Genomic DNA, 25,773 nt, shown 5'->3' on the forward strand with positions numbered 1-25,773 from the left:
AGGCAGTCCCTCGAAATCGAGGAAGACTTGCGTGCACTTTAAAAGTGAGTTCTCAGGTGGCTATACAGTCCAATGTGGGAATTACAGTCTCTGTAACAGGTGGGGCAGACAGTGGTTGAAGGAAAGGGTGGGTGGGGAGTCTGGTTTGCCGCACGCTCCTTCCGCTGTCTGTGCTTGATTTCTGCATGCTCTCGGTGACGAGACTCGAGGTGCTCAGCGCCCTCCCGGATGCTCTTCCTCCATTTTGGGTGGTCTTGGGCCAGGGATTCCCAGGTGCCAGTGGAGATGTTGCACTTTATCAAGGAGGCTTTGAGGGTGTCCTTGAAACATTTCCTCGGCCCACCTGGGGCTTACTTGCCGTGTAGGAGTTCTGAGTAGAGCACTTGCTTAGGGGGCCTCGTGTCGGGCATGTGGATGATGTGGCCCGCCCAACGGAGCTGGTCGAGTGTGAGGCAGCGTTGGTGGTACTTCTCCAGTGCTTTGAGATGTCTGCTGTATATGGTCTCTGAGCCCTGTAAACCATAAGCTTGGTGTCAAATTTGAGGTTCTGGTCTTCAAACACTCTCTTCCTCAGGCGACCGAAGGTTGCGCTGGCACACTGGTGGAGGACCTCGCTACTACACCTGGAACTTGCTTCCTCTCCGGATTCCGAGGATTTGAAACAAATCCTCCCAGGTCTGACCTCTGTCCTCCCTCTCCCGATCCAACGGCATCCTTCGAAGTCCCTTCGGCCAGTTTCAGAACACTGAAATCCAGCAAGTCGCTGAGTTCTTTGTCCGCCCTATGGCTGCCATTTGCTGCTGAGGATTCATTTTGACAACTTAAAACACCGCTCAAGAAAGATTTAAAAAGAAATGGAAAGCAAGCCTTACTACCCTTGATCAGACGTGATGTTCATCACGAGAATCAAAATAGTCTTGACTTCTGCGCATGCGCGACCCCGAAACACGGGAAAAAACTGGAAAAAAAAACTTTGAAGAAAAAAAAATGTGCATGCGCAGAACACTGAAAATAACTTTGAAAAAAAAAACAATGCATGTGCAGAAGACCATGCTCTTCGAACTGAAAATCTGCTCAATCTTGCATGAGGACTCGATCGCCATCGCTCGCTGGATATCACCACCGCCAAGGCCAGGTAAGTTTTCACCAAACTTTCAGAGTTGGGTGATGGCGATCTTTGAGTGGTAAAAAAAAAATCGGAAGGCACAAATAACGGCGAGAAATGGGTGGTGGCTAATTTTATTGAATTTCTAGCCCACAGTTGTAAATTTGTGGGACTCAGATTTGATGTATTGCTGGTTGCTATAGCATATAAACATGCTGCTGTGTATAAGGCATATACAAAGCAGTCTTTACCAGACACTATTTCCTCACTTTTAATGTATGGCACTAACCCTTTGAGCCTAATACAAACATAGAATATAACTTTGCTACAATTTTCTGTTTGGTATGACAATGAATATTCACACTGTATCTTCTGTACTTAATGTAAATATTCTTATGAGATTCCTTTACTTGTATCTTAAAATTGACAAAATCCAAACAAGAGGAGTCTTTATCATAAAGGAGGCAATTTAACTATCAATTATACTTGTCTTGTGATTAATTAACTGCAGAAAGTTATAGCTATTTCCTTTCCATGTTAAGTAGAAAGCTGATAACCCAAAATGTTACCTTGTTTAAAATTCCTTTGTGCATGTTCTGATAAATATGCCCAGTGAATTATGGAGTATTGGCAACATTTCTCTTATGAAAGCAACTGTAAAAAGCATGACCTGGTACATTGTGTAAAACTAAAAAGGAAATAAAGCTGTTCCTACTCACACCAGACTGTAGCACCCTTTGATATATTCCAGCCGACACAGAATTGTCGGCAAAAGCAAAATAGTGCGGATGTTGGAATACGAACATACGAAAAATGACGGACAGGTAAAGACCATCTGCTCCATCAAGTCTGTCCCACACAATTGCGATACCTTATGTATCACAACATATACACTCCACCACACCCAAAACCATGTGATCGCCTGGGAGAGGAAAAAAAAACAGATGAAAAAAACCCAGGCCAATTTGGGAAAAAAATCTGGGAAATTCCTCTCTGACCCATCTAGGTGATCAAAACTAGTCCAGGAGATCACTCTGGCAATTAAATTCCCTGCAGTACCTACCTTCTGTAAGGTAATCTCTACCGCAGCAAGAAACAAATCCAGCATTTGCTTGAAGGAATTCAGTGAGTCTGCATCCACTACATCTGAAATAAAAACAGAAAATGCTGGAAATCTCAATGGGCCAGGCAGCATCTGTGGAGAGAAACAGAGTTAATGTTTCATAGAAACATAGAAAATAGGTGCAGGAGCCGGCCATTCGGCCCTTTGAGCCTACAACGCCATTCAATATGATCATGGCTGATCATTCAACTTCAGTACCCCACTCCCGCCTTCTCTCCATACCCCCTGATCCCCTTAACCATAAGGGCCACATAAGAACATAAGAACATAAGAATTAGGAACAGGAGTAGGCCATCTAGCCCCTCGAGCCTGCTCCGCCATTCAACAAGATCATGGCTGATCTGGCATCTAACTTCCTCTTGAATATATCCAACGAACTGGACTGAACAACTTTCTATGGTGGAGAATTCCACAGGTTCACCACACTCTGGGTGAAAAAGTTTCTCCTCATCTCGGTCCTATATGGCTTAACCCTTATCCTTAGACTGTGACCCCTGGTTCTGGACTACCCCAACATCGGGAACATTCTTCCTGCCTCTAACCTGTCCAGTCCCATCAAAATTTTATATGTTTCTATGAAATCCCCTCTCATTCTTCTAAATTCCAATGAGTATAAGCCTAGCCGATCCAGTCTTTCTTCATATGTCATTCCTGCCATCCCGGGAATTAGTCTGGTGAATCTTCGCTGCACTCCCTCAATAGCAAGCACATCCTTCCTCAGATTAGGAGACCAAAACTGCACACAATACTCAAGGTGTAGTCACACCAAGGCCCTGTACAACTGCAGTAAGACCTCGCTGCTCCTATACTCAAATCCTTGCGCTATGAAGGCCAGCATGCCATTTGCTTTCTTTACTGCCTGCGGTACTTATATGCCTACCTTCAGCGACTGATGTACCCAGGTCTCATTGCACCTCCCCTTTTACTAATCTGTCAGCATTCAGATAATAATCTGCTTTCCTGTTTTTGCCACCAAAGTGGATAACCTCACATTTATCCACATTATACTGCATCTGCCATGCATTTGCCGATTCACCTAACCTGTCCAAGTCCCCCTGCAGCATCCTCCTCACAGCTCACACCGCCACCCAGCTTAGTGTCATCTGCAAACTTGGAGATATTACATTTAATTCCTTGATATTTGTGGCAGAGTTCTGAATGATCTGGTGTCCAGGGAAGGTGAAGGATGGGGAGGCTGGCCAGGGGAGCATTTGAGTATTGGAGTCTGGAGGAGGTAAAGGTCGATGACCCTTCGCCAGAACTGACAAAATTTTGAAATGTAACAGATTCTTAAGGAAATGCAAACTGAAAGGGGAGGGGAGGAATGAACAAAAGAGAAGGTCTGTGATAGGGTGGAAGACAGGAGAGATTTGAGAGACAAAAGGGATGATGGGCCAAATTGAGATGGTAATCACACAAGTTAGGAAACAAAAGATGAGTCTAGAATTTGATCCCATGCACCACCATCGCTTGCAGCAAAATGCATGAAGACCAACTCAAGGTCATACATCGCGCATACTCACAAGCTGCACAAACTCTGTCCCTTTGCACCAGCTGACTCGTGGAGGGACTATGGCTAAAGGGCACCCTCCTTCGCATATTCTGAGCATGCCTTCCCCATTCTGGATAGCAATCTGGGAAACCATTAGGACCATGACCATTCTTGCAAATCCCTGAGAATCCAGCTTAGTGTTTGGTGGCCATGTTCACTGGAAATAAAAGATAATGAGGGGGCTCAACAAGGTGGATGCAGAGAGTATATTTCCACTCGTGGGGAAACTAAAACTAGGGGGCATAGTCTCAGCATAAGGGGCCACCCATATAAATGATTTGAGGAGGTATTTCTTCTTTCAGAGGATTGTAAATCTGTGGAATTCTCTGCACCAAAGAGCTGTGGAGGCTGGGTCATTGAATATATTTAAGGTGGAGATAGACAGATTTTTGAGCGATAAGGGAATAAAGGGTTATGGGGAGCGGGCGGGGAAGTGGAGCTGAGCCCATGATCAGAACAGCCATGATATTAAATGGCGGAGCAGGCTCGAGGAGCTCCTATTTCTTATGTTCTATGTTCTTAGTAAGCAGGCTTATTAGGAATGCAAATTGAATGTTGGCCTTTATTGCAAGAGGGAATGGTATAAATGCAGTGAAGTCCTGCTATATTGGGCATTGATGAGACCACACCTGGAGTATTGCGTACAGTTTTGCTCTCCTTATTTAAAAAGGGATATACTTGCATTTGAGGCAGTTCAGAGAAGGTTTACGAGGTTGATTTCTGAGATGAAAGGGTTGTCTTATGAAGAAAGGTTGAGCAGGTTGGGCCTATAATTGGAGTTTAGAAGAATGGGAGCTGATCTTATTGAAATGTATATGATTCTGAAGGGGCTTGACAGGGTCGATGCAGAGAAGATATTTCTCCTCGTGGGGAAATCTAGAACTAGGGGGCATAGTTTCAAGAAATTTTTTCCCTCAGAGGGTCATGAATCTTTGGAATTCTCAACCCCAGAGAGCTGTGGAGGCTGGGTCATTGAATATATTTAAGCTGGATATAGATAGATTTTTGAATGGTAAGGGAGTCAAGGGTTATGGGGAGCGGGCAGGAAAGTGGAGTTGTGGTCAAGATCAGATCAGCCATGATCTTATTGAATGGCAGAACAGGCTAGAGAGACCAAATGGTCTACTCCTGCTCCTATTTCTTATTGTTTTATGTTTTTCTTAGGTAGCACAACATTAATTACGAGAAGTTGCATTTCACCCCTCTCCATGGTGAAGTGCTACCCCCCCCTTCCCCGGCAAACAAACATGTAGCTGAAACACATGTAGGATGCAAGTCAATCAGAACAATTGATGTTCAGCCTCCACCTAGAACATGAGAAAAAGCAAATCAGCCTGGGCCAGTTCTTCAAAGCTCACTGAGCACAATTAGCCTCTTCTGCCATACAGAAAGCTGCCCATTGACCATGAAGGTGAATTACCCCAACTGACTGGCATAAGAGAGCTGTGTCAGCGGTGGCTCTGTGGGCAGCAGACTCACCTCTGATTCAGAAGATTGTAAGATGAAGTCCCACTCCAGGGACTTGAGCACAAAAATATAGGCTGACACTCCAGTGCAGTGCTGAGGGAGTGCAACACTGTCGCAGGTGCCATCTTTTGGATGAGACATTAAACCGAGGCCCTGTCTGCTCTTTCAGGTGGATGTAAAAGATCTCATGGCACTATTTCGAAGAAGAGCAGGGGAGTTATCCCTGGTGTCCTGGCCAATATTTATCCCTCAATCAATATAACAAAAAAAACAAATTATCTGGTCATTATCACATTGCTGTTTGTGGGAGCTTGCTGTATGCAAATTGGCTGCCACATTTCCCACCTTACAACAGTGACTGCACTTCAAAAAGTTCTTCATTGGCTGTAAAGCACTTTGAGACGACCGGTGGTCGTGAATTGCCCTATGCAGGTAGAGCGTCCGAAATCCGGAAACCTCGGGACCGAGGCTGTTTCGAATTTCGGGACGTCTTTCAGTAGTCCTTCGCAATGTCTTTCTGTAGTACTTTGGAACGTCCTTATGTAGTCTTTTGCAGCTCTCACTCTCTTGTGTTTTTGTTAATCCAGAGTCTCCTGTATCTGTTTGAAGCTAGTCTGATCTACTGAGTTGTTTTCCCTTGCTGAAACTGATTGGACAGTCTATTACTTTTGTCAATAATCATCCACAGTAGATTTTAGGATGTTTGCAAAGCAAGATTGGAATAAAGCAAGATTGGAATTGCATTTAAATCTTGGACATCCAATTCCCCAAATCGAAAGGTTTCATTTGGACCTGGTGTGTTGGTACCGCACGGCTCTTTTGTTGTGCCGTTTGGTAAGTGCCGTTTGCAGAGTTTTGCCGGGGTCTTGCACCGGCGGTTTTAGGCCGTGGTCGCCATGCTTTGGCGTTTTGGTGCACCCGTGTTCTGGCTGAGGGAATACGCCCGGCGGGGGGGGGGAAACGACCTGCGTTGCGGACCCAGGAGCAGCGGTGCCTGTGGGTGTGAACACCTGCAAGAAGAACTGGGTTGGAGTTTTTGTTTTTTGATTCTTGTGAGTATTTGGTGAGTTTTTGTTTTGGGGAATTTCCCGGGGCCTGACTAGCGGCGGTAATCGGTTTGGCAGGGTGTCTGGATTTCAGAACATTTTCCGGATTCCGGACAGCCCCGCCACGGAGCGGCCCGGTGTCCAGACTCCGGAACATTCTGAATTTTGGAAAACTAGATTTCGGACGCTCAACCTCAATAAATGTAAGTCTTTGGGCGCAATTTTCCCCGGTCATTTGCGGCATTTTTTTGATGCGCGCCGCTTTTTTTGGCGTAAGTTTTTTAATTAAAGTTTCCCCAAGGAATCTGCGCCAGCGCAACTGAGTTGGTTACAATTTTTTTAGGTTCGTTTTTTTTGGCGTTACCTCATGTCTGCTCTAGTTTTTTAAATCATTTTTCAAAGTTAGCATCCAAAAAATTTATCCTCGGTTGGCATATCAGGCCACTCCCGAAAAACCTTCTGGTGAGTTAAGAGAAAGCAGCACACATTGAAAAATCGATGCAGAAAGACCCCATTGTTTTTCATCGAAGTTTTGGAGGGAGATAAGAACACTTTAAATATGCATAATAAAGATTCAATTTTTTAACTTACAACGGAGTAGATGGAATGCTGAACTTTTCATTTTTTTTTAACTAATACGCCACCACCGAACGTCTTCAAACAGGGCTGGAGGGTCTGCAGAATCGGCCCCGCACCCGGACACAGGGGCTCGGGGCTCGGCTATAAAACAAGAACGGGGGGGGGCGAGGTAGCGATCGGAAGACTGCACTAGGCATCCAATGAGCCCAGGAATTTTGTGGAGGGGTGGTGGAAGGTGCTGTTGAATGCGATCGGAAGAAACCGCAAGACTGCAATGAGCCTGAGGGGGTTGGGGGATGGGGGTTCCCGATCACTGCGCTTGCTCAGACCTGGGTGTGGTCCATACAGACCTTGGGGAGAGAAAACAAAGAACCTGTCCTGCCTTCTTGTCATTTTGAGTTTCTTGCAAAGGTAAAATTTAAGCAAGGGGAAAATACTGACAATGCCATACCTTGTGCGAGCCTTCTGCATCATGGTACTGTGGAGGAGACAATTGATTCAATATCATCGCATGAGGAACATCAGAGACCGTAGGGTGAAGGGCAGGAGGCCTTACCCACCTCGGGTATATCGAGACAGGCGTTCGTACCTGCATCTGAGTGATGCAGACTGTGTCAGAAGGCTGCGTTTCCGCAAAGAAGTTGTAACTGAGATCTATGAGTTGATAAAAGCAGACCTGCAACCTAGAAGCGTCAGGGGGACTGCTTTGTCAGTTGAAGTGAAGGTTACAGCTGCACTTGCATTCTATGCATCTGGATCCTTCCAAGTTACAACTGGGGATGTGTGCGCCATTTCTCAACATGCAACACATGTCTGCATTCGGCAGGTGACTGCTGAATTACATAAAATTCCCCATGACCGCCCAGGCAATGTGTGACAGGGCTGTGGGCTTCTCTTGGATTGCTGACTTCCCAAAAGTACAGGCCTGCATTGATTGTACCCACATTGCCTTGCGAGCACCTTTGGAGGTTTCCGAGATGTACAGGAACAGAAAAGGCTTCCATTCCATTAATGTGCAGCTCGTGTGTGACGACATGCATCGCATCATGTCAGTTGATGCATGATACCCTGGGAGCACCCATGCTGCATTCATCCTATGCGACAGCGCTATATCTGCCATGATTCAGCAGGAGCCAGAAGGGCAGAGCTGGCTACTGGGAGACAAAGGGTACGGCCTCACCACCTGGCTCATGACGTCCCTACGCGTAACCCAGACGGAAGCTGACTGGGAATACAACATGTCGCACATTGCGATGTGCAGCATAATAGAAGGGACCATTGGCATCTTGAAACAGCATTTCCGATGCCTGGACCATTCCGGAGACTACTTGCAATACTCCCCTGAGATTGTCGGTCAGATCACTGTTGTGTGCTGCATGCTGCATAACTTAGCTATCATGTTTCCTACATGGCTACTGTTGGTACTATCACAAGGTGTGCCACCGGAGGGCACAGCAGTGGAAGAATTGTAGGTTACCTGTACAGATGTGCCTGGCCTAGTATAAAAGGCAGGTCACCAGGTGTGATCCTCACTCTGGAGTTAGCAAATAAAGGACTAAGGTCACTACAGTTCAAGTACAACTCATTGCCTCGTGGAGTCATTATTAGAGCATCTAAGGACACAACAATTGGCGATGAGATTATGAACACTCACGCGAAAATGGCTACCCTTGGTACGTTATAGCAGTTCGCCGATGGTGATGATTGGGACGCCTTTGTGGAGAGGCTAGAGCATTTCTTCACAGCAAACGACCTGGCAGGAGACGACCCGGCCACACTGGCTGATAAGCGCAGAGCTATCTTGCAAATCAGTTGTGGGCCCACTGTTTATGGCCTCGTCAGGGACTTGCTGGCACCAGCGAAGACAACGACCAAGACGTACGAGGAGCTCGTAACCCTGATCCATGAGCAATTCAAGCCCAAGGAGAGCATCCTCACAGCCAGTCACCGGTTCGAAACGTACCAACGGCACGAAGGCCAGGAAGTCGCGAAATACGCTGCAGCCCTCAGGAGACTGGCAGCACCGTGCGAGTTCGGCAACCACCTCAACGAAGCGCTGCGGGACATTTTTGTCATTGGAATTGGCCATGAGGGCCTTCTTCATAAGCTACTGTCGGCGGATACCACAGTTACACTGCAGAAGGCCATCTCCGTGAGCCAGGCATTTACGACCTCGACCTACGGTTCAAGGCTCACCCTCAGGACTCAAACCCGGCAGTTACTGTGCACAGAGTGGCGCCTTTTAGAGGCTGGACTGTAGAACGTGAACCTTCTCAGGGGAGGGAGAACAGGCCCCCGAGTCGCTTAACTCAGAGTCTGCCAAGGAGGGCTAATCGAGGAGCACCATGCTGGTGTTGCAGAGGGAATCACATGGCTCACCAGTGCCGCTTTAAAGACTATGTATGCAAAGGCTGCAGCACAAAGGGCCACCTCCAGCGAATGTGTAAAAGAAATATGACTCACTGTGTTGATGAAGGGTCTGCAGATGGCCATGAATCCAGCGCGGATTATGAAACGATAGGCAGAGAGGCAGCTCAGCCCCACGATGAGGTATATAGCATGTTTACCTGCACCACTGAGTGTTCCCCGGTGAAGATGGAAGTCGAGATAGGTGGCATTCCATTCTTCATGGAAATGGACATGGGGGCGAGCCAGCCAGTAATAAATCAAGAAGCCTTTGAAGGGCCATGGGACAGGAATGACCCAAGTTGGTCCCGGTTCAGGCAAAGATGCGCACCTACACTGATGAAATTATCCCAGTTGTTGGTAGTGCGAATTGTAAAGGTACTCCATGATGGCGTGGTGTACAAGTTACCTCTGTGGATTGTTGGAGGTGATGGACCAATGCTGCTCGGCAGAAGATGAATGGAGAAGATCCATTGGAGGTGGGAAGACTTCAACCCTCCAGCGATCGACTTCCTCCGCGTTCGGAGGCACAGCAAGCCCTCACTTGAGGGTGGACCCGGCACCAGAGAGCAGACCAGCGCAGCTCCTGAGGTTTAGACCGCTCAGCACGACTGCGTGGAGATGATCCAACGGAGATGACCCTAACGCACCTTCCAGGCTCCAGTGTCAGGACTCCAGAGGAAGAAAATCGGATCCAGAGGTGACTTCCCAGCTTCGGTGGCAGAACCTGGGGAGAAGAGGATCACCGCAGTCGACATCGTAGATGGAGGAAAGATGGCGCCCAAACCACGAGGTGAGGTGCTGAAAAAAAAGATGGCCGCAGCCAGACCACGAGGTGCAGCGCTGATGGAGCAACACGTGGCACCAAACGGAGAAGCGGATTGGGGTAAAGAAAGCAAGGATCTCTTAAAGGAGGCCTGCAACCCACTACTATTAAAGGGACAGTTCCACACACTCAAGCAATGTAATAGCAACTGTAAGTTAGAGACAAAGTGTGTAACTGACGATCAGAATTGTGTACCTGTAATAAGCAAGGAAAAGTCGCGCGATCATGTAAAATGTATAAGTGGTGATCAGAGTTGTGTACATGCAATAAGCAAGGAAAAGTTGCACAATCATGTCGAATGTGTAATTGATAATCTGAATTGTGTACATACAACCAGCAAGGAAGAGTCACGCGATCACGATCAGAACTACAGAGTATCCTTCATAAGTAATGAAAAATTGTGCGATGTAGGATTTCAACTGCAGGCAGTCAATGCAGCGGGCAGACACCCATCAGGAGCACACAGGTCCAGCGAGCTACCCAATGCTGTAGCCTGCGTCCCGGGGTCCAGAGTCATGCACCATGGAGTGTGGCCACAAGCAGCCGACACACACGAGCTGCAGAGCAAGTGACCTCAGCAGGGCAACGGCACCGGTATCGATACCCTGCCCCTGATCAGCTCCACCTCTCAGGCACCCGATGGCACCAACCACCACGAGCCTGAAAGAGCAGACTGTACTAAGGCGCAGTCCCCAGACTCATTGCCACCAAGGCCATACCCGTAAATGAAGGGTCACCCACTACAGTCCCCCCAAAAGGGATCAGGACCAGCCAAGATCCCAACCCAACAACTCCCAGGCTAGCGAGTCAGCAGTTCCCTGTGCACTGCTAGATGACAGCTACTCAGGGAGCAGCAGCAACCCACAGTGCAAAGAAAGGACAGGGAGCTCACAGGCACCTGTGAACCTGCCCGATGCTAGGAACTACGGCAACAGCCCCAAGAGCAGGCAACTTAAGCCAACTGGGTTCCCACTGCCAGCACTGGGCACCGCACTGCCACCAGACTGCAGGGACACCATCCAGCAGTTCTGGAACTAGTTTGTCCTTATGCACCGGTCACCGCATCGATAAAGCATCTCACCAGTCTAACATACTTGTTTCACAACGGAACCACAAATGTAATGCAACATTGTTTTTCTGAACTTGAGTGTATATGAATGCAATGAGCCTCCAGCATAATCTCTATGTGGGGGGGATGGGGCCGGGTGGGGGGGGGAGTATAGAGTGGTCAGGGACGCACACAAACAGCAACCACCAGCACATTACTGCACCAACCACTCACCCAAGATTGAAATGACCTGTCAAGGGTCAATCAGATAGAGCCCAGGTATAGCTAAGCCCAGAGCACAGTCAATGCAGAGGCGATTTGCACTAAAGGCTCAGGGGAGAGTGATGTCATGTATCCTACATGGCTACTGTTGGTACTATCACAAGGTGTGCCACCAGAGGGCACAGAAGTGGGAGACTTGTAGGTTGCCTGTACAGGTGTGCCTGACCTAGTATAAAAGACAGGCCACCAGGTGTGATCCTCACTCTGGAGTTAGCAAATAAAGGACTAGGGTCACTACAGTTCAAGTACAACACATTGCCTCGTGGAGTCAATATTAGAGCATCTAAGGACACAACAGTAGCCATCATGAGGCACCACCAGCTGGTAGTAGAAGAGCCACCTGAGGTGAGAGTAGCTGATGATAATGATGAGGAAGATGCAGATGACGAGCAGGAGGACGAGGATGAGGAAGCTGTTATATATGTGGACTTGTATTTAATCTGTACAGCCACCAGAGTGCTCATTCCCCGGAGTCCCAAGGGATCCCATAATCCCTTGAGAGCACAGGTATTTAACCAGGCTTCACAGGTTGGAGAGACCTGCAATAAAAGACTACGGTCACACTTTACTTTGAGCTCACAGTGTTCAGTCTGACTCTTTCTCCACACACTATAACTGGCAACGAGACACAGATAGCAAACCCAAAGATGCAGAGAACAGTGGGCACCCTGGAAAAATTTTCGGAGGGAGATGATTGAGAAACTTTTCTGGAGCGACTCGACCAATACTTCGTGGCCAACGAGCTAGATGGGGAAGAGAGCGTTGCCAAACGAAAGGCGATTCTCCTCACCGTCTGTGGGGCACCAACGTATGGCCTCATGAAGAATCTGCTCACTCCAGCGAAACCCACGGAGAAATCGTATGACGATTTGTGCACGCTGATCCGAGAGCATTTGAACCTGAAGGAAAGCGTTCTGATGGCGAGGTACCGGTTCTACACCTACAAAAGATCTGAAGGCCAGGAAGTGGGGAGTTATGTCGCCAAGCTAAGATGCCTTGCAGGACATGCGAATTTGAAGGCCGTTTGGAGCACATGCTCAGAGACTTTTTCGTACTTGGCATTGGCCATGAAACCATACTTTGCAAGCTTTTGACTGTAGGGACCCCAACCTTGAGTAAGGCCATAGCGATAGCCCAGGCGTTCATTGCCACCAGTGACAATACGAAGCAAATCTCTCAGCACACAAGTGCTGCTACAAGTACTGTGAACAAAGTGATGTTGTTTTTGAATCGTAATGTACAGGGCAGGTCACACATACCTGCAGCTACACGTCTGCAGATGACTCAGAGTCCACCATCAAGAGTGATGAATGCAAGGCCATGAACACCTTGTTGGTGCTGCGGGGTGATCATCATTTCTATTCATGCTGACTCAAAGGATACGTTTGCAAGGGCTGTGGAACAATGGACCACCTCCAACGAGTGTGCAGACGAGCTGCTAAGCCTGTTAAACCTGTAAACCACCAGGTTGCAGAGGAGGATCACAACAAAACAGAGCCTCAGATAGAGGAGGCAGAGGTACATGGGGTACACACATTCACCACAATTATCCCCTGATAATGCTGAATGTTGAACTAAATGGACTCCCAGTGTCAATGGAGCTGGACATGGGCGCAAGCCAGTCCATCATGGGCAAAAAGACTTTCAAAAGGTTGTGGTGCAACAAGGCCTCAAGGCCAGTCTTAACTCCAATACGCATGAAGCTAAGAACTTACACAAAAGAACTGACTCCTGTAATCGGCAGTGCTACCGTAAAGGTCTCCTACGATGGAGCGGTGCACAAGCTACCACTCTGGGTGGTACCGGGCGATGGTCCCACGCTGCTTGGCAGGAGCTGGCTGGGAAAGATACGCTGGAACTGGGACGACATCCGAGCGCTATCGCCTGCTGACGATACTTCGTGTGCCCAGGTCTTAAACAAATTTCCTTCGCTGTGCGAACCAGGCATCAGGAAATTCCAAGGAGCAAAAGTGCACGACCCATTCATCACAAGGTGAGAGCAGTACCGTACATGATGAGAGAAAGGGTAGAGATCGAGTTAGACCGGCTACAAAGAGAGGGCATCATCTCACCGATCGAGTTCAGTGAGTGGGCCAGTCCTATTGTCCCAGTCCTCAATCACCCACCCCACTGATGGTGTCCAAGAGCGATCACGTAAGCTCAATGCCCTCCGCACTCATTATCATCATGTGCATCTCATCTGCTAGATCCTGCACCTCAGGAGAGCGCTGTCAAGCTCTCCTTCTCCTCCTCACCCTGGGTGTGGCTCACAGCATCCCAGTGGGACCCGCAGCCTGGGACGGTGGGGCCCTGTTGTGCCTTGCTGCACCCCACCACTGGAACCCGCAACCTCGGATGGTAGGGCCTGGGTGTGCCTCGTTGCACCTCACTGGAATCCCCAGCCTCGGACGGTGGGAAAGCCTGGAATGTCCCAGCAACACTCAAACCACTAGTCAGGGAAGAGACTAGCAACTCAATGGGTGGCATCTGCAACTCCTCCAAAGTGAGTACAAGAGATGGGGCTCCACCTCCCTCTCACCCCCATGCTCTTGGTCTGGAAGGTGGGATTGGAAGATGTTCTCCTCTTCAGGCTCGTTCTCATCTGAATATTCTTCTGCATCATCAGGGTTGGCCTCAAGTTCTGCAAAATATAACAGAACAGACAAATGGTTAGCAGCAGAGGAGGAATCAGGGTGGGTGGCATGAGTAGGTTCACACAGCGCAGACACAGGCTCATTTGAAGGACGACATTGCATCAACTGAAGCATAGCTGATGGAGACATCCCCATGAACCGAAGCATGGCTAGCCCGCGCATTACTTAACATTTAGGAAAGCCAGACTGGAATTTGCAGGACTTATCCACTCCTTCGAGTGTGGGCCAAGCTTGTGCAGTGGTGGTTACTTTTCTCCAGGCAGGATGCATCAAAGCAGAACCTCTCTTCCCAAGGGTGTCAGTGGGTGCAGATTTGCCAGGCCTCCTCCTGTTCGAGTTCTTTCCCTTTATTGGGCTCAAAACTGCCCAGGAGCTGCTCCGTTTTTTTTGGAGCAACTTGATTTTTCTGGAGTATCTTAAAAATCCCCATTTTGCACATTCAATTTGCACCAGTGTAAGTGAGTTGGGTAGGATTTTTTTTAGTTTCGTTTTTTTTTCAAAAGAAGGCGTTACCAACCACCTACCCCCGTTTTGGCGATTTAGGCTACTTTGGACAGCTAATAGTTGCTCCAACCTAACTTAGGCCAACGTATGTGGCCACTTGTGGCCGCACAGAAAATCCTTGCGGAGAGTTAAGAAATCAGCGCAGGTAGGTACATCTGAGACCATTCGGCCAGAGATAGGGGCGGGAAGAGAAGCCGAGAGGACCTTGCAAAGCACTAAACAAAGCACAACAACATTCAAGAAGCATAAAAACATTCAAGAAGAAATAAAAATTAAAATTAAGTCCTGCCTTCCTATCAAAACTTGGCCCGGGAAATCACCGGGCCAGCCGGTGCGGGAGACCACTCGGCCAGGGATAGGTGCGGGACGACGGGCAGAGCACAGGCTGCTGATATCCAAGCAGAAAATGACTTCTAAGATAAACTGCCAACCTGCCGAAGGAGACATGAAACCTTTACTTCCACTGGGTATTTCACTGACTCTCTCTCTGTTTGGCTCTCTCTCTGACTCTCTCTCTGACTCTCTCTCTCTCTCTCTCTCTCTGACTCTCTCTGACTATTCCAGCGATCTGACTCTCTCTCTCTCTGACTATTCCAGCAACCCGTCATGCGTCGCGAGGCCACTCGGCCTGGGATAGGGGTGGGACGCATCGAGTCCCACGCTGCAGCATGGCTGGGGGCAGGAGCTACTGCGCATGCGCGAAACCTCCAGTGCACATGCGTTAAGCTGCCGGCACTGTTTTTCACACAGGGCCCTAATTGACAGACCACACCGCGCCAAGCCATGGGAGAAGCCACAGAGCTGCCAGAATCTGGAGACATCTTTTCGGCGCCGTTTTCAGCCTACAAAGTAGGCGCACCATTGGTGAGTGCACAGAAAAAACGGCTGGGCTAATTTTGAGCCCCATTATGTGCCACCTTCCTCTGCAAAGATGAAAATACAACTTTTTAGAGAGGGTGTCTTTCTGCTGGGTGGGACATATACAGATGGTCACATTTACATTACAATTGAAATTGCATTGAATAAATGAAAATATTACTTACATTAACTACTTGACCAAGATCCTGCCACTTTTTTTTGCACTGGCCTCCATAGTTGTCACCATTGCGCAGTAATCTTCTGCAAGTTGGTTCCAGCGTTTCTTCATTTCTATGGGTGGAACTTTTATGTGACCTCTGCTGGTGTCCAACTCGTGCCATCTGGCCTCAATCACAGTAACTAGTGCCTCCACTTCATCCTGTAAGAAATTCTTGGTCCTTGCACTGTGTTGCATCTTGTATTGCAGCTCCAATTTTTACAATGTTCTCACACAGCACTCAACGTTCTCACACACACAACTGGCTCTTTAAAAATTGCCGATTGCAGACTGGGAGCTATACTGTTCATGCGCGGCCATTGGAATAACGTCAAAAACGTCCTTTTTTTGCGCATGCGCAGAAGTTGCGACATTATTTTTTTCGGTGCAGACAGTAGGCTCCACCCCCCGAGGCAATTGGACAGGCTGCACGGCATCAATTTTGAAAAATACAGCGGGGAAACTTGGCACAAATATTTTTGGAGTATTTCTGGCCTAGAAAAACGGACATAACTCTGGCAATACACCAAAAAGCAGGTTGGGCAAAATTGAGCACTTTTCTTTCTTTCAGTTTTTAATGTAAGCACAGTCATCTGGTACATCAATGCACTCATCCTGCAAGAACTATGCAATCAAAATGCACGATTATATAATGTAATATAATGTGTGAATCAACCTTTTTGAGAATTGAATTATAAATAACCACAAAAATAAACTTGGAGGACTGGACCCACAACATCTACAATTAGATTATTAACGAGCCTATGATTGGTGTTATTGGACCTTATTACCGTACTTAAAGAAGGACCCTGTCGGCTTCAGGCGGGCGCCTGCTTGGAAGAGCAGATTAAAATTGGACAATCTGGGATCCAGGTGCCTTTCCAGCGGGTAAGTAACCCAGGCATTTTAGCTGACCACCTGCCCGGTTTCCACTAGATGGGTAGGTTAATATTTCCCTTCTACTATTTCAAAGTAATTTAGATGTTTCTGACTGATGTGATAAGGCAGTATTTAAATGCACCTCTTTACTGTATTTTTTGTCATTTAAAAAAAAGAATCATGTTAAATGTACTTGCTAATTATATATATTAAAGTTTGCATATGTATTACTCAATCAAATGTACATTTTAACGTACAAAATATTTAAACAGTAAGCTTTTCAGTGAGTCAAGGGATTGACATCATCTTGAACAGCACCAAGAGTTCCAACTATGAATCCATTATATTCTGTTTAAGACGTGTGTAGACGCAGTTAGCAGCTGCACTTAATCTTGAGAAAATAATTTACTGCCTCATGCATTTTGTTTTTTTCAATTTTGCAACTGAATGCATTTATTAAACCAAATATGCAAGGACAAAATAGACAGATAGGATTAGTAGCAGCCAGGATAACTCTATATTAGTTTAACAAGAAGATGCTACATCCTACACAATATTTCTTGACTTGTTGTCTAGAATTGGCTGGAGAGGACAAACTGAAACTTGGTATTCAATGCAGCTCTATTCCTGGAAAACATTAACCTATTGGATTCCATTAATTTTAAAGCAGATGAGACAAGCTGAAATATAAAACCGCAGCAATGCTCCATCCTTATGGCACAATGCACAGAATACTGGTTATTAATTCACATTGCAATGAATTAGTGTCATGTGGATTCAAACTGAAAACAGATGGCTCAAGTGTTTCTGTCATAATGTAATTATTTTTGGCAGGCTGCAGACAATTGGTTTACAACCTCAGTCCAAGAATTGCCAGTGAGACTCAGAATAACGGAATCATTAGAGGTAGACTAGAAAAATCATAATTACTTTCGAGCACGATAAAGGAAAATACTGGATTAAGTTGGATGGAATAACTGACCTTCTTCCAATCATTTATGTTATTCTCTGCATTTCACTTTGTTGAAGAGAAAGTTTCTGAAAAGATTTATTGCTCGATAATATTCAACGGGATCTTTTGTTCAAAATCAAGAAAAGAAGTAGAAAAGGTGCTAATTGCATTTGCTCGGTTTCTGAAACAGACAGTTTCCTTGCTGAAGGCCAAAGTTCAAACCAATACAGTTAGCTTTAGTCTTCATTGCTTTTATTGCTTCCTGTCAATGGCACTTCCCCTAAGATGTCCTTTGACTTGCAGTAAGAACATGCAAGGACTTAGAGCAGTTTATCAACAATTTGCATTTATATAGCACCCTTAACATGGCAGAACATCTCAAGGCACTTCACAGGAGCGTTATCAGACAGAGTTTGACACCGATCCACATGGAGATATTAGGGCAGTTGACCCAAAGCTTGGCCAAAGTGGCAGATTTTAAGGAGTGACTTTAAAGAGGAGGAGGCCGAAATTGCTCCCCGACCAAAAAGTAAGCGCACTCACCGATTCCTTCGAGTTTTCTCCGCCCCAAGACCATTGGGCAGAGATTGGGTCGATATTCACCTCTTTGGAAGTTGTTTCCAATCAGGGTGGTGCTGAGGGGTGGAAGTGCCCTTCAGCCATCACTCCAAGTCATCAGTGCTGCGCTGATGATGTCAGCACGATGCGGACCTGCTGCGTTGTGCTGACACGTCACAACTTCCCTCCCTTTCAGTTAAAGGGGAGGGCTGCTGAGAGCTCTGAGAGCTCTGCAAGAAGTTTAGTTAGGCTCACTGGGCCACCAGGGAGGGTATTCGGCCAGGTCAGTAGCCTGGTACCCAAGAGGGGATGCCAGGGGATACCTGGCAGTCGGCCGACAATTAAAATAAGATGGCGTCCAAGGCAGTGTGCCCTCTCTTTTAAGGGCGGACGCGCTGCTCAGGCACACACAGCTTCTGGACGGGGAAAGCTCTCAGTGGCACTGACCGGCAGTGGCAGCATCGCTCCCGCAAGGCAATTCCGCACGGGGCAATTTCCCACGGGGTCGGAAAGGGGATTGCCGCCGGTCGGAAGGGGGTCGGCGCGTGCCCGATGGGGTGGCAACATCGGCAGCACGGAAACCCGTTCCCTCCGCTCCCGGCCCAAGGGCAACTTCGGACGGCAAGGCCCATCTGTCTGCCCCGGGTTGATAAGGCCTATCCACTCCATTGCCGCCTCTTAGAGGCGGTAATGGAGCTTAAGGTGGGGGGCAATTTCAGTCCCGTGAGAGACTTCACATTTTTACTGTCACTATGACTCCACTGATTACCAGCAGAAGTGTTATCCATAATATTCTTATTTTAGATTTGCTGCAGGGTTCTTCGTAATCTAAGATTGAATGAAAAAGGAAACAACGTTATTATGGTTTAAGCCATTGTAAACGGTGGCATTCAGGCTCTGCTAACAAAAATTCATCTTGAAATCCCGGCTCATGCAGTCTGCCTCAATCTATCATATTGTTAAGGGAACGTCTCTAATTTAACATATTCAAGCAGCAATGAAACATTGATATCGACTGAAGTAAAGGGATGTCTATAGATGTTAAAGCTATGGGCCCAAGTTTTGGGCCGAGCCTAGAACAGCGCAGCCCCAACCTGGACACCCGTTTTTCACGCCCACAAGTACATCTAAAAAATACTTACAGATTCTCCGGCTCCCTGCAGGTCCTCTGGAGCTGGGCGCGGCGCAGCACGAGCTGTGGGGGGGCGGAGCCAGGTCCCTGCGCTGAAATCAGGGCCGGGACCTCTGCACAGGCGCTACAGTGGGCGCGCATGTGCAGTAGCTCCAGACGCCCAAATCTGTGTGGGAGGGGCCCGAAGCATGCAGCTCGTAGCCCTGGCCGAATGGCCTCACTGGGGCTGCGTGGATCAGGCTGCACCTCCCTCGCCCAGCTCCTGCTTCCTCCCTTCAGCTGGCTCTCTCAAACCCCCCCCAGCTCCCGCTCTGACCACCCCCCCCTGACCCGACCCCCCCCCCCCAACCCCGACTTGAATTCCCCCCGGACCTGACTCCCACTCTCCCCCCCCCGGACCTGACCCCCGATCCCCCCGCAAGACCCGACCCCCGCTCTCCCCCAGGACCCGACCCCCGTTCTCTCCCCCCGGACCCCTCCCTCCCTTCTCCCCCTCCCTCCCTCCCCCCTTCTCCCCTCCCACCCTCCCCCCCTTCTCCCCCTCCCTGCCTCCCCCCTTCCTCTCCCTCCCTCCCTCCCTTCTCCCTCTTCTCCCCTTCTCCCCTCCCTCTCTCTCCCTCTCCCTCCCCCTCCCTCCCTCTCTCCCTCTCCCCCCCCTCCTTCTCCCCCTCCCTCTCCTCCTCCCACCCTCCCCCACCCCCCTCCCCTCACTGTCAGAAACATAAACACTGACAGACAGAGAGTGAGAGACACACACAGACAGACAGAGAGATAGAGACACTGACGGAGACACACTGCGGGGGCCCCATCCCAGCACGCTGCTGGAGGGCTCCCGGTGCTGCAGTCGGTAAGTAGAAAATGTTTTATTTATTGATTTTTAAATTTTTTATTAATTTTTTTTGTTTGATTTATTGGTTGATTTATTGATGTATTTATCATTTATTACCCCCCCCCCATTCCCTACGCCTGATTTGCAACTTACGCCTGATTTTCTAAGTGTAGGCAAGGTTTTTCTGAGCGTACAAAAATCTACACTTACTCCATTCTAAGTTAGTTTGGAGTAAGTTTTCACTGCCTAAACTTTCAAAACGGGCGCAAGTGGCCAGACACGCCCCCTTTTGAAAAAAAAAATCTGTTCCAAACTGAAACTGTTCTAACTGACTAGAACTGGAGCAAACTAAATGCAATTTCTAAGATACTCCATTCTAAACCAGTTGCTCAAAAAAAACAGGCGCAACTCAGGCCGAAACTTGGCCCCATTTCTACAATATCCTGTGATGAAATAGACAGGCTTGCCTGTTTTTCACCTGCAGTCATTGCCAAATATCAAACTTGGGTTGAACCCATAAGATAGTCTAATTTTTAAGCAGGGTTTTAAAATATTTCTAATATGTAAGCTGAACCCCCAAAACCTTGAGTTTTTAACACGGGAGTTTGTTTCTTCTACTAATCGCTACTTCTTTTGATTTGACGACATTAGTTAGGATTACTGGTGAATTTTCATCAGCTTCAAAAAAACTTAAGAGCTGAAAGCTGATACTTATTCTACCTTTTATCTTGCCCCAATCCTGTCTCCTGCTCAACCTTGGACTTGGCATATCCAAGACTTATTAGTGTAAAGTGCACGTACATTGAACTGTAATGTAGTGTTCTTCGCAACTTTATTGTTGAGCCCAAAATAATTATATGTGTCAACCCTCCCCCCACCCCCACCTGTTTCCGTAATTCTGGTCTTTTGTGTTTCTCCTCGCCCATTATTGGCTGTTCTGCCTCCAGTTGCCTACATCACATATTGTGGAATTCCCTCCGTAAACCACTTGTCTCTTTACCCACCACTTCTCCTTTTACGATACTTAGATCACCCCTCCAAATTTCTCGTTCTGTGGTTTGGCATCTGCTTTTACTCACGCCAATGTGAAGCAGCTTGGGATGTTTTTCTATATTTAAGGCACTGTACAAATTCATGTAGTTGTTAATTATTTTGTAAAGAAGTGTCAAGTTGAAAGACCAGGGAATCCATCTGTGCTTTCAAGATTTTTTTTGCTGAGAAGTTTAATTTGTATCTGCTTAGGACATGCTTCTTTTAAATTAGATAAATATTATTGTAAACGGGGAATAAATCCTCAATGTTTAAGAATTCCTAGAATGTGCAAGAATCTCATAATTTACCAAGCGCTATGTCGACACTTGGGAAGCATTATCTGAACTTAGGCAGCATTGTACAAATGGAAATATAAACCTACTTTTAGGGCAAATATTTTGCATTCTTTCTCACTTATTTGGTTACATGTTTCCTTGGTAGTCAAGGAAGGTAGGAGTTGGTTTGATGACTGGATGTGAAGATTAATTATTACAGTAAGATATGTATAATCGTCAAATATGTGGTGTTTTTAATCTTGGAGCTGTTATTATGTTAAATGAGCTTTCTAATACCTCTGTAAAAGTAATGAGCTTACATAAAACATTAACCTTTTATACACTAATCCTGAGATTACTTGCAAGGCTAATGGATTCCAACAGTCTGACTTGAAAGTAGGAAATTTTAGGGATTCCTAATTTGTATGTAATCTAATTATATATTGTATCCTTTCGCTTCTTGATATAACTGTATCAAGAACACTTTTATATACACCTGGAAATCAGAATGTTGGCTGCCCCCTTTCATCTTGCACAATGTCCCATTCTGTCAATCATTATACAGACAGTTACTATCAAGACACAAAAGCATGCTGAACTTGTGCCCTTTGTATAAGCTTTAAGAGGTGACAGCTGCCTTTCCCACAATTTCTTTCTTATCCCTTAATGTTCCTGAGCAGCAGGAGGGGACTGTTACCTCAAGCCTGCAGGATTACTAAACTGATCGCATCCTAGATGCCATTACTTTTGGGTGAAACTCTCAGGACCTGCACAAGAATGCACCAAACAGGACTATGAAAATCACTGGGGCTATTTTTCAGATTTTATGCCAAACTAATACATAAAAATTACTCAGGATGTACGACACACAAACAGGCCATTCAACCCAACCAGTCCATGCCGGCGTTTATGCTCCACTCGAGCCACTCCCGTCTTTCATAAGAACATAAGAACATAAGAAATAGGGGCAGAAGTAGGCTATACGGTCCCTCGAGCCTGCTCCGCCATTCAATAAGATCATGGCTGATCTGATCATGGACTCAGCTCCACTTCCCCACCCGCACCCCATAACCCCTTATCCCCTTATCGTTTTAGAAACTGTCTATTTCTGTATTAAATTTATTCAATGTCCCAGCTTCCACAGTTCTCTTAGGCAGTGAATTCCACAGATTTACAACCCTCTGAGAGAAGAAATTTCTCCTCATCTCAGTTTTAAATGGGCGGCCCCTTATTCTAAGATCATGCCCTCTAGTTCCAGTCTCCCCCATCAGTGGAAACATCCTCTCTGCATTCAACTTGTCAAGCCCCCTCATAATCTAATATCTTTCGATAAGATCACTTCTCATTCTTCTGAATTCCAATAAGTAGAGGCCCAACCTACTCAACCTTTCCTCACAAGTCAACCCCCTCATCCCCGGAATCAACCTAATGAACCTTCTCTGAACTGCCTCCAAAGCAAGTATATCCTTTCGTAAATATGGAAACCAAAACTGCAAGCAGTTTCCAGCTGTGGCCTCAACAATAGCTTATATAGCTGTAGCAAGACTTCCCTGCTTTTATACTACATCCCCTTTGCAATAAAGGCCAAGATACCATTGGCCTTCCTGATCACTTGCTGTACCTGCATACTATCCTTTTGTGTTTCATGCACAAGTACCCCCAGGTCCCACTGTACAGCGGCACTTTGCAATCTTTCTCCATTTAAATAATAACTTGCTATTTGATTTTTTTCTGCCAAAGTGCATGACCGTACACTTTCCAACGTTATACTCCATCTACTAAATTTTTGCCCACTCACTTAGCCTGTCTATGTCCTTTTGCAGATTTTTTGTGTCCTCCTCACACATTGGTTTTCCTACCAGCTTTGTCTTGTCAGCAAACTTGGCTATGTTACACACAGTCCTTTCTTCCAAGTCATTAATATAGATTGTAAATAGTTGGGGTCCCAGCACTGATCCCTGCGGCACCCCAATAGTTACTGGTTGCCAACCAGAGAATGAACCATTTATCCCAACTCTCTGGTCTCTGTTAGTTAGTCAATCCTCTATCCATGCTAATATATTACCCCCAACCCCATGAAATTTTATCTTGTGCAGTAACCTTTTATGTGGCACCTTGCCAAATGCCTTCTAGAAGTCCAAATACACCACAACCACTGGTACCCCTTTATCCACTCTGTTCGTTACATCCTCAAAGAACTCCAACAAATTTGTCAAACATGACTTCCCCTTCACAAATCCATACTGACTCTGCCTGACCGAATTTTGCTTTCCCAAATGTCCTGCTACTGCTTCTTTAATAATGGACTCCAACATTTTCCCAACCACAGATGTTAGGCTAACTGGTCTATAGTTTCCTGTTTTTTGTCTGCCTCCTTTTTAAAATTTCCTCATCTAAATCTATCCGCAAAACCTTCTATTCCCATAGAAACATAGAAACATAGAAAATAGGTGCAGGAGTAGGCCATTCGGCCCTTCTAGCCTGCACCGCCATTCAATGAGTTCATGGCTGAACATGCAACTTCAGTACCCCATTCCTGCTTTCTCGCCATACCCCTTGATCCCCCTAGTAGTAAGGACTTCATCTAACTCCTTTTTGAATATATTTAGTGAATTGGCCTCAACAACTTTCTGTGGTAGAGAATTCCACAGGTTCACCACTCTCTGGATGAAGAAGTTTTTCCTCATCTCGGTCCTAAATGGCTTACCCCTTATCCTTAGACTGTGACCCCTGGTTCTGAACTTCCCCAACATTGGGAACATTCTTCCTGCATCTAACCTGTCTAAACCCATCAGAATTGTAAACGTTTCTATGAGGTCCCCTCTCATTCTTCTGAACTCCAGTGAATACAAGCCCAGTTGACCCAATCTTTCTTGATAGGTCAGTCCCGCCATCCCGGGAATCAGTCTGGTGAACCTTCGCTGCACTCCCCCAATAGCAAGAATGTCCTTCCCCAAGTTAGGAGACCAAAACTGTACACAATACTCCAGGTGTGGCCTCACCAAGGCCCTGTACAACTGTAGCAACACCTCCCTGCCCCTGTACTCAAATCTCCTCGCTATGAAGGCCAACATGCCATTTGCTTTCTTAACCGCCTGCTGTACCTGCATACCAACCTTCAATGACTGATGTACCATGACACTCAGGTCTCGTTGCACCTCTCCTTTTCCTAATCTGTCACCATTCAGATAATAGTCTGTCTCTCTGTTTTTACCACCAAAGTGGATAACCTCACATTTATCCACATTATACTTCATCTGCAATGCATTTGCCCACTCACCTAACCTATCCAAGTCACTCTGCAGCCTCATAGCATCCTCCTCGCAACTCACACTGCCACCCAACTTAGTGTCATCCGCAAATTTGGAGATACTACATTTAATCCCCTCGTCTAAATCATTAATGTACAGTGTAAACAGCTGGGGCCCCAGCACAGAACCTTGCGGTACCCCACTAGTCACTGCCTGCCATTCTGAAAAGTACCCATTTACTCCTACTCTTTGCTTCCCGTCTGACAACCAGTTCTCAATCCATGTCAGCACACTACCCCCAATCCCATGTGCTTTAACTTTGCACATTAATCTCTTGTGTGGGACCTTGTCGAAAGCCTTCTGAAAGTCCAAATATGCCACATCAACTGGTTCTCCCTTGTCCACTCTACTGGAAACATCCTCAAAAAATTCCAGAAGATTTGTCAAGCATGATTTCCCTTTCACAAATCCATGCTGACTTGGACCTATCATGTCACCTCTTTCCAAATGCGCTGCTATGACATCCTTAATAATTGATTCCATCATTTTACCCACTACCAATGTCAGGCTGACCGGTCTATAATTCCCTGTTTTCTCTCTCCCTCCTTTTTTAAAAAGTGGGGTTACATTGGCTACCCTCCACTCGATAGGAACTGATCCAGAGTCAATGGAATGTTGGAAAATTACTGTCAATGCATCCGCTATTTCCAAGGCCACCTCCTTAATTACTCTAGGATGCAGTCCATCAGGCCCTGGGGATTTATCGGCCTTCAATCCCATCAATTTCCCCAACACAATTTCCCGACTAATAAGGATTTCCCTCAGTTCCTCCTCCTTACTAGACCCTCTGACCCCTTTTATATCCGGAAGGTTGTTTGTGTCCTCCTTAGTGAATACCGAACCAAAGTACTTGTTCAATTGGTCCGCCATTTCTTTGTTCCCCGTTATGACTTCCCCGATCTGCCTCATATGCTTGTCTAGCCTCCCCTTAAATACATCTATACTATTTGCTTCAACCACTCCCTGTGGTAGTGTGTTCCACATTCTCACCACTCTTTGGGTAAAGAAGTTTCTTCTGAATTCCCTATTGGATTTCTTGGTGACTATCTTATATTGATGACCTCTCGTTATTCTCTTCCCCACAAGTGGAAACATTCTCTCTGTATTCACTCTATCAAAACCTTTCATAATTTTAAAG

Source organism: Pristiophorus japonicus, chromosome 12, assembly GCF_044704955.1.
Source record: "Pristiophorus japonicus isolate sPriJap1 chromosome 12, sPriJap1.hap1, whole genome shotgun sequence".
Lineage (NCBI taxonomy): Eukaryota > Metazoa > Chordata > Chondrichthyes > Pristiophoridae > Pristiophorus > Pristiophorus japonicus.